We start from the raw sequence: 13,851 nt of genomic DNA on the forward strand, positions 1-13,851 counted from the left end.
GTGTGTGTGTGTGTGTGTGTGTGGTCCACGTATATCATTTGTAAGTGGTCTGGGTCTGGGAGGCATAATCTCTGCCTTTAATAAGTTTGCGACATGAGGGGACAAGAGGAAAAATTGAAGGTAAGAGGGGCGGTTAAAAAAAAAAGGGGCAGAATTTTCACCTCGGCAGGCGGGCGCACGCCCAACCCGCTCAAGTGTGAAATGACGGGCGATGACGCCAGGCGAGCGTCCCGATGGCAACACACAGTCATGCAGTGGTTCAGTCGGCGGGTGCGCGCGGGAATTGGCAGTGTACCCACCAACAATTAGAAGGTCTATTAAGGCCATTAAAATATTAATTAATAAAAAAATTAATATTAATATTTAAAATTAAAATTATTTTTAAATTTTTCACTGCCCATCCACCCTTACGGTTGGCGGGCAGGCGAAAAGACCGAGCAGCCATTGCACCTTTTAGGAAACCTTGTCCACGGGCAGGATGAGGTTTCCAACAGCAACTAAAAATAAAATCTCATTCATAACATGTCCCTGCTCATGTGACAGAGCTACATGAGGGGACATGTTTTTTAACATTTGAAAATTCTTTATTTTTGTTTTTCAGAACTCTTCATTCCCCCTGACCCTCAGGGAGCTTTTCCAGCGCGCACCTGTGCACATGCGTGCTTGCCCCACTCGCCCAGCAGAGGCAGTGCTGAGCGCTGCAGCCGTCTGGCCCCGATTGCGGGCAGCTTCCCGCCCAACAAGGGCAAAATTCTGCCCGTGGTGAAAATTTTAATAACCTTGCAGTGTTAAATATTTGCTCTGGGGATATTTTGAAACTCTTGTGAAAGGACCAAGTTTAAAAACAAACATTTTTGTAGGTTTCAGTCTTAATTCTGTGGATTGTCACCTTCACGGTTCCATAAGCATTTTGTGATGCTGTGAGTTTGCAGTGTACTTTTCTGTGTAATTACCATTGTGGCACCAGATGTGATTTTCAGTTAATTATTAATCCTGGCCATCTATCTTAAATCTTTAATGCAATTCGTCACTTAGGTTAAATGTTTATATAAATTACTTTGATCAGTTCCATGGCTGAACTAATCAAAGCAACAGATGTTACTTTTTTTCTCCTTGCATGTTTTCCTGTCTTTGCCTGCAATTTCCTTTCACCATGTTAAGAACAGACCCAGCAACCCAAAACTAGGCATCTATTTGGAAAACTAATGGGGCTAAAGGCCGATAAGTCCCCTGGACCCGATGGGTTGCATCCTAGGATATTAAAGGAAGCAGCTACACAGATGGTGGATGCACTGGTAGTAACCTTCCAAGAATCTTTAGATTCTGGAAAAGTCCCAGAGGATTGGAAAACTGTCAATGTAACACTCTTAATCAAAAAGGGAGGAAGAGAAAAAACAGGTAACTATAAGCCAGTTAGCTTAACATCTGTCATTGGGAAAATGTGAGAGCCTATTATAAAGGATGTAATAGCAGAGCATTTAGAAATGCATAATCTAATCAAGCAGAGTCAGCATGGCTTCATGAAGGAGAAATCTTGCCTGACAAATTTATTAGAATTCTTTGAGGAGGTAAAAAGCAGGATAGATAAAGGGAAACTAGTAGATGTAATATATTTGGATTTCCAAAAGGTGTTCGATAAGGTACCACGCATAAGGCTACTTAATAAGATAAGAACCCATGGGGCAGAATTTTATGTCTCGTGGGCGGGTGTGCGCCCTACCTGATCGGGAGTAAAATAGTACGTGATGATGTCAGGCGAGCGTCGCAACATCATCACGCACTCGCACAATATTTCAGTCGGCAGGCATGCACAAGAGTCGGCAGTGCACCGTCGACAATTAAGCCCATTAAGGCCATTAAACCAGCAATTAATTCGTATTTTTTGCTGCCCATCCAATCATATGGTTGGTGGGCGGGCGAAATAGGAAAACATGGGCAGGGTGAGGTTTCCAACAGTAATTTTTAAAAAATTTTTAAACACGTTTTTAATATGCCCCTGTTCATGTGACTGAGTCACATGGGATATGTTTCCCTTATTTTTAAGATCTTTATTTTTCATTGGAAAATACTTCAGCTCCCGAGGTAGCTCTGTGCCTTCAGGGAGCTTTCAGTGCGCGCTCTCCCGTGCATGCACAGACTTTGGCGCTCATGCTCCTCCTGCTAGCACCCCGGCAGCGTTGAGGTTCTCGGCGCATCTTTCACGCTGGCTGGCTGGCTGGCTGTTAATTGGCAACCAGTGTGAAATCACGGTCAGGACCCAATCGCAGGCGGTGGCCCGTTTCACAGCTGCTCCCGGGCCTGCCTGCTGTGCCTGACCGACGAAGGGGAAGTCCTGCCTGTGGTGTTGGGGGTAGTATATTAGCATGGATAGGGGAATTGCTAACTAATAGAAGACAGAGAGTTGGGATAAGGGGGGCATTTCCGGGATGTCAACCTGTAACTAGTGGAGTGCCACAGGGATCAGTGCTGGGGCCACAATTCATTACAATATATATTAATGACTTGGATGAGGGAAGTGAATGTACTATCCCCAAGTTTGCAGATGACATAAAAATAGGTGGGAAGGCAAGCGGTGAGGATGACACAGAGTCTGCAGAGGGATATAGACAGATTAAGTGAGTGACCAGAGGCATGAGTTCAAATCCCACCACAGGAGCTGGGGAATTTAAAATCAATTAAATAAATCTGGAATAATGGTGACCATGAAACAACCAGATTGTTGTAAAAACTAACTTAGTTCACTAAGTTCCTTCAAGGAAGGAAATTTACCACCCTTACCCAGCCTGGTCTATATGTGACTCCAGTCCCAGAGGAATGTCATTGCCTCTTAACTGCCCACTGAAATAGCCCAGCAAATTATTCTGTTGTTACATCGTCTGTACTCCTCCACCAGACAGTCACAAATAGTGAGATATCATTCTAAATAAATTATTTTTTAGCTCTGAAATGGAGCTTCTATAAATATGAACGGAGTGTGAATATGAATTTATGAAGCTCTGGCTTCTGTGTAAGTTGGCTATAGCCAATGTTCGTTTGAAAACAGATTGCATTCTGCAGGCGAGTTCAGTGATGGAGTCTATTACTCTAGTCTGACCAAACATTATACATGATACACAAGAGAGTGCTTTGTCTTTGAAACTTGAACATTTTGGAGATAATCAGAATCGCCTTATTAATCATTGCCTTATTGTGTACTTGATGTCACCCTGGATTCAAACTAGGAAATGTTTGTTCTTTCATTTTCATTATTACAAACACACTTTTTTAAAATACTGTATGTAAATATGGATATAAACTTTGATTTTCTGGGATATGGTTCAACAGATGAATAAAGAAGATAAGTGGAGTACTGACTGCATGTGTCCTTGGCTCAGTAAGTTAAATAAATTGACAAATCTGTGCCTCATATAGTCTACCGATTAAAAATAAATGCATCTGGCAACTACTGTTGTGCCTAATTACCTAATAGAAATGGAATAGCTAAGCTTTAGAAATAAGTATGTAGGGCTTGCATTAGAGCTAAATGTAATATATTCACATGAGTAAAATAGAATTTAAAATGCCACAAAGAAATCTAAATATATCAATTAATGATATCTTAGGAAATTACATAAAAGTACAATTTTTGATTTGTACTTTAATATATTCCTCATATATGAAATTAGTAGGGCCACCAGGCTATTCCAATCCAAAGTGACAATCTGGAGGTTACCCGGTATGTTCTTTCTTGGAAATGCAATAAGTGGGAGTGGTGAGACTGATGGGCCTCCTGCGGCCAGAGTGAGGGTAGAGGACATCGCGGTGGGCCCCCACAGCATCCAGAAGGTGTCCCAGGGATGCGTCAGGGGGTCTACACCCTTCTTGGCTTTCGGGGCCATGGCTTCACCCAAGCAGTCAAGCATCGAGAAGTGTGCGCACACAGCAGTTTAAATATGGTGCCCTCCGTGAGGAAGCGCTGAGGTAACGGTATGGCTGGCAAATCAGAGGCTGGCTGCCACTGAGACAGCATGTTTCATGTGGCTGCATAATTAATGAGGCAGGAATGGGACGATACGGCATGAAAACCCACCATTGCAACGGCGGGTAAAATTACTTATTTTCCGCCTGCTACTGTACTTTGTGCGATTTGTATGTGAGGGGTGTGTGCTTTCTTACCCTCAAGAGTGATTCCCCCATAATTCTAGCTGCAAACTTTTTGGGAATTTAGGAAGGTTTTCTTTTGCCCTGGAAGTTTAAAACTTGGTGTCTCACTCACTCGACTCACACAGACACTATCAAGCACACAAAGATTAGATACAGGTGAAGGTAAGACATTCCAATTACAATTTGTGACTACCTCAGTTTCTTTCGTCGCAGGCCTGTAGTTTCTTAAGCCAAGGTGATGCTTTAATGGAATTGGAAGTCTTGTAAGGCGAAGAATTCTCAGTAAGCTGTGAGGTTTCTTGCGGTTGAATTTCCAGGAGGCTAATTCTCAGGTGAACTTGAAGTTGGAACATGTTGGGGATGGTCCTTCTCCTTGTTAAGAATCTCCCACCTTCAAGGTATTTCTGTTTATTCCCTTGGCTGCTTCAATGTCTTGCAGCTGGTTGACGGCTTTCGTTGGAGTCTGTCTGCAGAACAGCTTCTTGCTGTTTTAAAAGCAGACAACAAACATGGCTGCCTTACCATGTGACCTGTTACAAGTCCTATGTCCTTTTCCAAATAAGGTGGGTGGCCAGGTTGATTATGCATCCTGTGTGATGACTTTCACACCTTGAGAGTTTGAGACAGCTAGTGTCTTTGTATCAGAATGGTCCATTCAATTTGAAATTACCCTTTTGAATTAGTTTCAGGAAAAGGCATTGGCCGGTATTTTCTGGCCCTGTCGCGGTTAGGACCCGCCGCGGGCGAGGCAGCGCCCCAGCCAGAAGCTCATTGACTTGTGGCGGGACTGGAAGATCCCGGCGGTGGGTGGGTGTGGAAAACCCCACCCACTGAGTCAACATCAGCCTGGAAAGTTCCTTTTGTTTCCTCTTGAGACAGAGGAGTGTTTCAATCCATCAAAAAAGTCAGGTGATCTTCGGGTGGCCATCTTTTAGTAGCCTGTTGTGCTTTGTAAGAATATAAAGTATTGACTGAAAGTTCATAATATACTGGAACATGACAGGAGAGTAACCTTGGTGCATTACTTCTATAACTTGAAGCCTTAAAATAGCAGGCTGATGGACTCATGTTTTTATGGGCCTGAAATGTCACCAGTTCCTTGGTTGTCCATTTTCATTAATGTATGTAACCAATAAAGGGAGAACCACGTGTCAACTGTGCTTATAATGTAAAAATGTTTTTAATTATTAATAGATAATCACATACAGATCCAAGATGCATTCGCTCATGATTGAAGTAGTTTGATTTGCATTACAGTAACCACTTCTTTAGACTGTTGGCGCACACTGCATTTTTATAACTTCTGTTAAATGGAAATGAACATCTGTTCTTGCAATTATGGGCTCCAGAAAGCTGTGTAATACCGTAGAGCTGGAAAGTAAAGATATTTATAGGCAAGCTAAATTTTAAACTCTTACATTAAAGTAAGTGAATCACATTGGATTATGTGTATTAGTTTGGGAAAAATTAGATGGAATTTAACTTCCTAGTACAAAACTAAACATCTGCACAAAATGCAGTTCATGATTAAAATGCCAAATGAACAATTTACTTTACCCTGTGGCAATGAAGGAGGAATGATTAAATGATGTGTGCGTCAATACAAAAATAATACCAGTGAAAACAATGTTGCTGATTTTTCAACTAGCACCTCTTAGTTTGAGAGTTGACCTCCACAATGGGTAAACTTCTTGTTTTATTTAGGAATTAGCTTCAAAGTAGTTTTCAAATCACAGATTGACCTGAAATGCGTTGTGACAGGTTTGTGATTGACCGAGAATTGTAATTTGCTATATCTTAGTCAAACACTGGAGGATTTTCACTGTTGATACTGTTACATAGAAACATAGAAACTAGGAGCAGGAATAGGCCATTCAGCCCTTTGAGCCTACGCCAGCATTCATTATGATCATGGCTGATCATCCAACTCAATAGCCTGCTCCCGCTTTCTCCCCATACCCTTTGATCCCTTTCGCCCCAAGAACTATATCTAACTCCTTCTTGAAAACATACAATGTTTTGGTCTCAACTACTTTCTGTGGTAACGAATTCCACAGGCTCACCACTCTCTGGGTGAAGAAATTTCTTCTCATCTCAGTCCTAAATGGTCTACCCCGTATCCTCAGATTGTGACCCCTGGTTCTGGACTCCCCCACCATCGGGAACATCCTTCCTGCATCTACCCTGTCTAGTCCTGTTAGAATTTTATATGTTTCTATGAGATCCCCCCTCATTCTTCTGAACTCCAGCGAATATAATCCTAATCAACTCAATCTCTCCTCATATGTCAGTCCCGCCATCCCAGGAATCAGTCGGGTAAACCTTCGCTGCACTCCCTCTATAGCAAGTACGTCCTTCCTCAGATAAGGAGACCAAACCTGTAAATAATATTCCGGGTGTGGTCTCACCAAGGCCCTGTACAATTGCAGCAAGACATCCCTGTTCCTGTACTCAAATCCTCTGGCTATGAAGGCCAACATACCATTTGCCTTCTTTACCACCTGCATGCTTACCTTCAGCGACTGGTGTACAAGGACACCCAGGTCTCGTTGCACATTCCAGGTGAAGAGCGGTCGAATGGCTCTCTTTTCCCTCTCCTCATTTGACCATGACAGGTTTTTTTTGTTTAAAAAGGATATATTTGCTAATTCAGGGAATGTTTTAACTGTGTACGTGCTGTGACCATAAAAGACATGATGATAGAGGTTTTCCTGAGTTCTTAAAAAGAAAAGCGGGTAGTTTTTATTGTACTTAGCCCAGCCTCAGTAAAATAATTTTAAGAACACTCTAGCTTGCTCTCTCTCACACATGTTCACACATGCACAAATAGGTTACAGAGTGGGGAGGATAGATTAAGTAATTTAGAGTCCAGCTATGCAACTCTTGTATGTTGGTGATTTGACTGGCTTCAGGTTGAATTCGGTGATCCTGCTACTTACATCATCGAGGTGGTTTAAAGTTGTTGATGGTCGATTTATCTCTTCTTCTGGAGCCAATGGCACTGGTTTGAATTCTTTTTAAAGTGTTTGTCTGCAGCACCTGGATAGTCAAAATCAGCAGGCAATGTTCAAAAACTTGCAAGCTGGGAGGAGAGAGAGAGAGAGAGAGAGAGACAAAAGGAACCCAGGGAGGGTCTTGTTCCTTCAGTGTCTCAGTTGCTTGTCTGGTTCTGTAGGGCAAGCAGGTGCTTAAAACACACAAAGGGCTGGCTTGTCACATGACCACCACTCTCCAACTCCCCACTAATCCAAATAAGACCATGGTTAGCACGTTACAGTTGCATAATATAAAAGCAAAATACTGAGGATGCTGCAAATCTGAAACAAAAACAAAATGCTAGAAAAACTCAGCAGGCCTGGCAGCAAATGTGGAGAGAGAAACAGAGTTAACATTTCGAGTCTGTGTGACCTTCAGAGCTAAAGAGGAGTTGAAATGTGATGAAATTTATACTGTTTAAGGGGGGTGGAGCAGGTGAAGCTGGATAGAAGGCCAGCGATAGGTGGAGACTAAGGAGAGATTGACAAAGATGTCATGGACAAAAGGACAAAGGGAGTGTTAATGGTAATGATAAGGGCTAAAAAAGGTGCTGATAGTGACATAAAGGTAAGAAAGGAGAATGTGATAATAGCAGAACAAGAGTAAGCACTGTGTGAAAGAACAACATGAACAAGTAACAGATGGCCCTTTTGGGGGCAGGGTTGGGGGGGAAGGGATGTGGTGGGGAAAAAAGGATAGAAAATGGGATTAAGGGGGAATAAAAAGGGATAAAACAAAGTGGATAATAAAAAAAAATGAATGTAGAGAAAAGGGGATTAAAAAAGAGGTGAGGATGGAGGAGAAAGTTCATGGGCTGAAGCTGTTGAATTCAATATTCAGTCCGGAAGGCTGTAAAGTGCCTAGTCGGAAGATGAGGTGCTGTTCCTCCAGTTTGCGTTGAGCTTCACTGGAATATTGCAGCAGGCCAAGGACGGACATGTGGGCATGAGAGCAGGGTGGAGTGTTGAAATGGCAAGCGACAGGGAGGTCTGGGTCATGCTTGCAGACACACCAAAGGTGTTCCGCAAAGCGGTCACCCAGTCTGCGTTTGGTCTCCCCAGTGTAGAGGAGGCCGCATTGGGAGCAGCGAATGCAGTAGACCAAATTGAAGGAGGCGCAAGTGAAGCACTGCTTCACCTGAAAGGAATGTTTGGGCCCTTGGATGGTGAGGATGGAGGAGGTAAAGGGGCAGGTGTTGCATCTTCTGCGACTGCATGGGAAGGTGATGAGGTGTTGGGGGTAATGGAGGAGTGGACCAGGGTGTCCCGGAGGGAATGGTCCCTACGGAATGCTGATGGGGGGTGAGGGGAAGATGTGTTTGGTGGTGACATCATACTGGAGTTGGCGGAAATGGCAGGGTATGATCCTTTGAATGCAGAGGCTGGTGGGGTGAAAAGTGAGGACAAGAGGGACCCTATCATGCTTCTGGGCAGGAGGAGAAATTGTGAGGGCAGAGGTGGGGGAGATGGGTCGGACACAGTGGAGGGCCCTGTCAATCACAGTGGGGTGGGGGAAAACCTAGGTTCAGGAAGAAGGAAGACATGTCAGAATCACCGTTTTGGAAAGTGGCATCATTGGAAGAGATGCGACGGAGGCGAAGGAACTGAGAGAATGGGATGGAGTCCTTACAGGAAGCGGGGTGTGAGAGGCTGTGGTCAAGGTAGCTGTGGGAGTTGGTGGGCTTGTAATGAATATTGGTGGACAGTCAGGGAAGGGACATGTCAGACATGTCAGAAGGGGCATGGGCATATACAGGACCATGTAAAGGTGATAGAGGGGTGGGAATTGGAAGCAAAATCAATAAATTTTTTCCAGGTCCAGAGGAGAGCATGAAGTTGCACCGAAACAGTCATCAATGTACCGAAAAAAAGAGTTGTAGGAGGAGGCCTGAGTAGGACTGGAACAAGGAATGTTCCACGTACCCCATAAAGAGACAGGCTTAACTGGGGCCCATGCGGGTACCCATAGCCACACCTTTTATTTGGAGGAAGTGAGACAAATTTATGGAGAAATTGTTCAGTGAGAGACTAAGTTCAGCCAGATGGGGGAGAGTGGTGGTGGATGGTGATTGTTCGGGCCTCTGTTCAAGGAAGAAGCGGAGAGCCATCAGACCATCCTGGTGGGGGATGGAGGTGTAGAGGGATTGGATGTCCATGGTGAAGAGTGGTCGATTACGGTCAGGGAACTGGAAATTGTTGATATGACGCAGGACATCAGAGGAATTGCGGATGTAGGTGGGAAGGGACTGGACAAGGGGAGAGAGAATGGAGTCAAGATAGGAAGAAATGATGGGGCAGGAACGGGCTGACACGATCGGCCTACCAGGACAGTCCTGTTTATGGACTTTGGGAAGGAGGCAGAAGCGGGCTGTCCGGGGTTGGGAGGTCGAGTATGTTCATATAGCGGCGCATGGTACTGGGTGTAGATCTCAGGATGCAGCGAGAACAGCAGTCCGAGGAACATTACATGTCCTGGACATACCTGTAATCTTGGGTGGATTTGAAACATGAGGGATGGAACTTCAGTTGGAATCCATATGGGTAAGTCGGAGACGGAGACAGTCATTGGGGAAGGAAATATGGCTATGAAAGTGAATTTTGGTAAACACCTTGTCAGACACCAGGAGGGAAATGGAAAGCAATAAAGGTGAACAGGGCAAAAAAGACAAACGGAAATCCTGTCGGAGAGAGAGCAGTACTTCTTCAAGGTAAGCATTCCTGGAAGAGAAGTGGCAGTGAATTAATATACTAAGATAAAAGCAAAATACTATGGATGCTGGAAATCTGAAACAAAAACAGAAAATGCTAGAAAAACTCAGCATATTACAGTTGTAACCTGATTAGACCATGGCTGAGAATTCCTCATTCAGCCAGGGTTGCATTGTCCAAATGGTTATGTCTAATGATTGGTCCCCACCTAGTTGAGTCCCCAGGTGATTGTCTGGACGCTTTGCTGATGCGAAGGAAATGGCTCCCATTCATCCTTTTTCAAGGCCATTGTTCCTGGTGCAGTTTTTCAGATGGCTTGTCTCCATTTGAATGGTTTTTGGAATGTAGATGGTGCAAATGTGCAGCTGGCTTTATGATCCCAAGCCTTTTTAAAATTTCAATTAGGGGTTTCCAGCCAGTAAATTCAAAAATCACTTTTTGATATAAAGCATGGTTTCACGACAGTAGATGCATTTTCTTCTCATACTGTATTACTCATTTAGTATCTCAATATTTTTGCCCTCAATTTTCATCTCCTGAGCTTGGTGACTGTTCTGCCTTTGGTAAGCGATCCTTGCTTGTTGTTCATGATCTGTCTGCAGCCTTTGACACGGTTGACCACACTATCCTCCTGTCTCGCCTGGTTGCATTCTTATCTACTAATCCTAGCCAGAGTATCAACTGCAATGGTTGCCCTTCCTGCTCCTGCACCATTACCTCCTGTGCCCCCCCCATGCACCTATCCTTAGGCCCTTCAGCGACATCATCTGAAAACGCATTGCCAGATTTCACAGGTCGCTGAGGGTCTGCTTTGCCACCACCTCTCTCGACTCCTTCACTCTTGCTAAGTTATCAGACTGCTTGTCCAACATTCAGCACTAAAATTTCCTCCAATTAAATAAAAATACTGCCATTGCCTTTGCCCCTGTGACAAACCCCATTCATTAGCTGCCGATTCCATCTCTCTCCCTGGCAACTGAGCTTTAACCAGGCTGTTCACAACCTTGGTGTCATCATTGACTCAGATGAATGCCCAGCTAGAGTCCTGCCGTCACTGTGACCACCTGTTTCCACCGACATAACATCGCCAGCCTCAGCTCATCTGCCTTCATCTCTGTGATCTCCTCCAGCCCCACATCTCTGAGATATCTGTGCTCCTCCAAATCTAGCCCCTTTGCGTCTCTGATTTTTTACATTGGCTTTGCTTTCAGCTGTGAAGGCCCTAGTCTCTGGCATTTCCTCCCTGGACTTCTCCTCCTCTGGACTTCTCTTTCCTTCTTTATAGGCACTCCTTAAAACCTACCTCTTTGACCAAGATTTTGGCTGTTTGCAGTAATACTGCCTGATATAGCTCAGTGTCATATTTTGCTTTGTGCTGCTCCTATGAAATGTCTTTGGACTTTCATTAATTTAAAGGCTGTAAACTTTAAGTTCAAGTTGTTTTGATTTTGCAGTGCAACACTGGTGACAAGTAAGGCATGGGTGGGGAATAGTGAAGGAGGAAAAATAAGTAAATTCTTCCCTGTTCTCCAGTCTTTATCTTAAAAACTGATGTTTTATGAAGCCTGGATAAGTGCTTCTTACAGGGGCTTCTCGTCTGAAGTTGCACATGCTTTTCTAGCGGAGGTCACTGAGTGATGACTAGGAGCAGGAATTGAAGCTGATTCTCAATTTCCCCTCCTACCCCATCTTCATGCAAGCTTGGGGACGCCAAAGCAAATTATAGCACCCCACTTGCTGCCTGGTTGAAATTGTGTAACTCAGCAAAGGTTGAGCCTTGAACCCTCCTAGTCTGGATGAGTCGAGACCACATCAGTTGTCCCATTTAATCCACCGAACAGAACCCCGAACCCCGGTTTCTAGTTTTCAATGTTTTCAGTGATATGACGGCATTTCTGTAATTTGGATGGCTGCAGCCTTGCATCTTTTTACACGTTTGTCAACTTGGTGCTATATTTTTGGCTTGTTAGTCCATGAAGCTTGGCTTGCAACATGCACTACAAATTGTCATTTTCTAGGTAGCCTGGCAGTTAAAGCAGAAAGGACACGTGCGGCTGTCACGCTTTTATTTCTGTTGATGTAACCCACTTCACTCTACAAGCTGATGGAGGCAATTTTGATTTGACCTCATTCACATTCCTAGCTTGTGAATGTGTTTTTCAAGAAGGGCATTAGGGGATAGGAGCTATAATAATTAGGAAATTATGAGAAATGTGTCCTTTGGTTGTGAGGTAATACATAAAATTTGATTACAGCCTCTCAAATATTATAACGTTAGAGCAATAATAAATACTGTACTACTAAAATAATGTGCATTTTTGCAAAGGGTGGGCGATTGTATATAGATCTGAGCCAATGAAAATCTTTGTATTACTGATCTCTTCAACAGTGTATAGAGCAAGGTTGCGGTTCAGAATTCAATGGGCAAAAATGTGTAATAACATATCTCTGCCTACTTTCAGGGCAGTGATTGAAAAAGTTTCAAGTTTGGTGCTCTACAATGAATGGAACTGTGTTTTTTCATGTATCTGATGGATTTGGTTTTCTCTGTTCACTACAGAAAGTATGAAAGTTCAACAAGAGAACATTTATGTTCTAGTAGGAAATTTGTTATCTGCAATTAGCTGCAAGTTTGAGTAAATGCCAACAGAACAAGAATAAACACTTCCTTTTTAAAAACTAAATGCTTCTTTTAATTTTACTTAATGTGTGAAGTTATTAATTCAAGTTCCAGCTCTCACAAGGCTTCTTATGTATCAGTGCATTGTGCTGTTCAATAACCCAAGGTATCTTTTATTTGCACCTGCTGTGCATAGTGCTTGATTTCCTACGTACATTTGTTAGATGACGGAAAGGATGGAATTATATTGGGGGGTGTGGGATTGATGAATGTCGCAGGGGATGAAGGGATTGTGATAGCTGCCTGTGAAACAGATGCAGACTTCTATGATCCTTTTGCAGTAATCACATTGACTGGCCATAATTGAGTGAAGGCCTTTCCTATTGATGAAAGCTGTCAGCTGGTCGCCTGGAGTCTTGGTGGCTTCATGTGTGCACTCTATATAAGAACCTGAGTACAAGGGAAATCAGCCAATCTTTCAAATCCCGGGCCACTTTCATTTTGAATAATACCGTCCATGGGAAAGGTTATGCATTGGTTGGGCCTAGCAAATAGGGCTTTGTGCCTTCACATAGTGTACATTGCAGATGCAGAGAGGGACCTGTGTCAATAAAGTTAAGGGCGCCATTGACTTGGACAGCCAGTGGCACAATATGGTCCATGTCAGCAAAAAACAGGCTATGTTATAGAAGGCTGCATACATCAACGGCAGCCTATCCAGTGAACTGCAGCCTGCTGTGGTACTGCTTCTCAATATCCAGAAAAATAATGTTCAATTGACCATGTGGGTTGGGTATAGCCTTATTCCAGCAACCTTTCTCACCTGCTACCTTCTAATGTGCCAATAGCTACTCTCCTTGGATATGAGTTTTCTCTTCCTCCATCCAGAAATGATGAAGCAAAAATAGCAGCTATGATGAGCTGGGATTTCATCAGGATGAATAAGGCAGATGGTGACATAAAAACAATCTTTAAGCTCAAAAACCTATTGGAAATCTACGAAACACAACAGCACACAGATTCCTATGATCTGAGTGCCCCTTTAAATAATGCTTTCAGTAAGTCTGTCCAATCAGTCAGGCAGGCAGTGCCTGAATGCAATCCCATTAGGTTTTATTCAGTGGATTGGGCAGTTAAAATCACTGCGGGGTGCATTAAGGAGGCACTGGCTTAAATTAAATGAGCAGTTAAAATGGCAGGCAGGAATATCATAACAGGAAAGGTGTAGTAAGGTTAAGTTGTTCATTTTGTTGACCTATAAACTCTAATCTAATGGTTAGGTGGGTTAGAATCGTCACTAACATTTACACAATGTGATTTGCCTTTCAAGCAATGACTGAAAAA

General features: G+C 43.4%; 1 protein-coding gene across 2 annotated transcripts in view; it reads left to right on the top strand.

Moving 5' to 3' along the window:
* The window catches only part of dusp16 (dual specificity phosphatase 16), a 109,126-nt gene that overhangs the window by 81,809 nt on the left and 13,466 nt on the right, over nucleotides 1–13,851 (top strand). The window lies entirely within an intron of this gene.

The sequence above is a fragment of the Cetorhinus maximus genome, chromosome 22 (genome assembly GCF_964194155.1).
Source record: "Cetorhinus maximus chromosome 22, sCetMax3.hap1.1, whole genome shotgun sequence".
In the NCBI taxonomy this organism is placed as follows: Eukaryota; Metazoa; Chordata; class Chondrichthyes; order Lamniformes; family Cetorhinidae; genus Cetorhinus; species Cetorhinus maximus.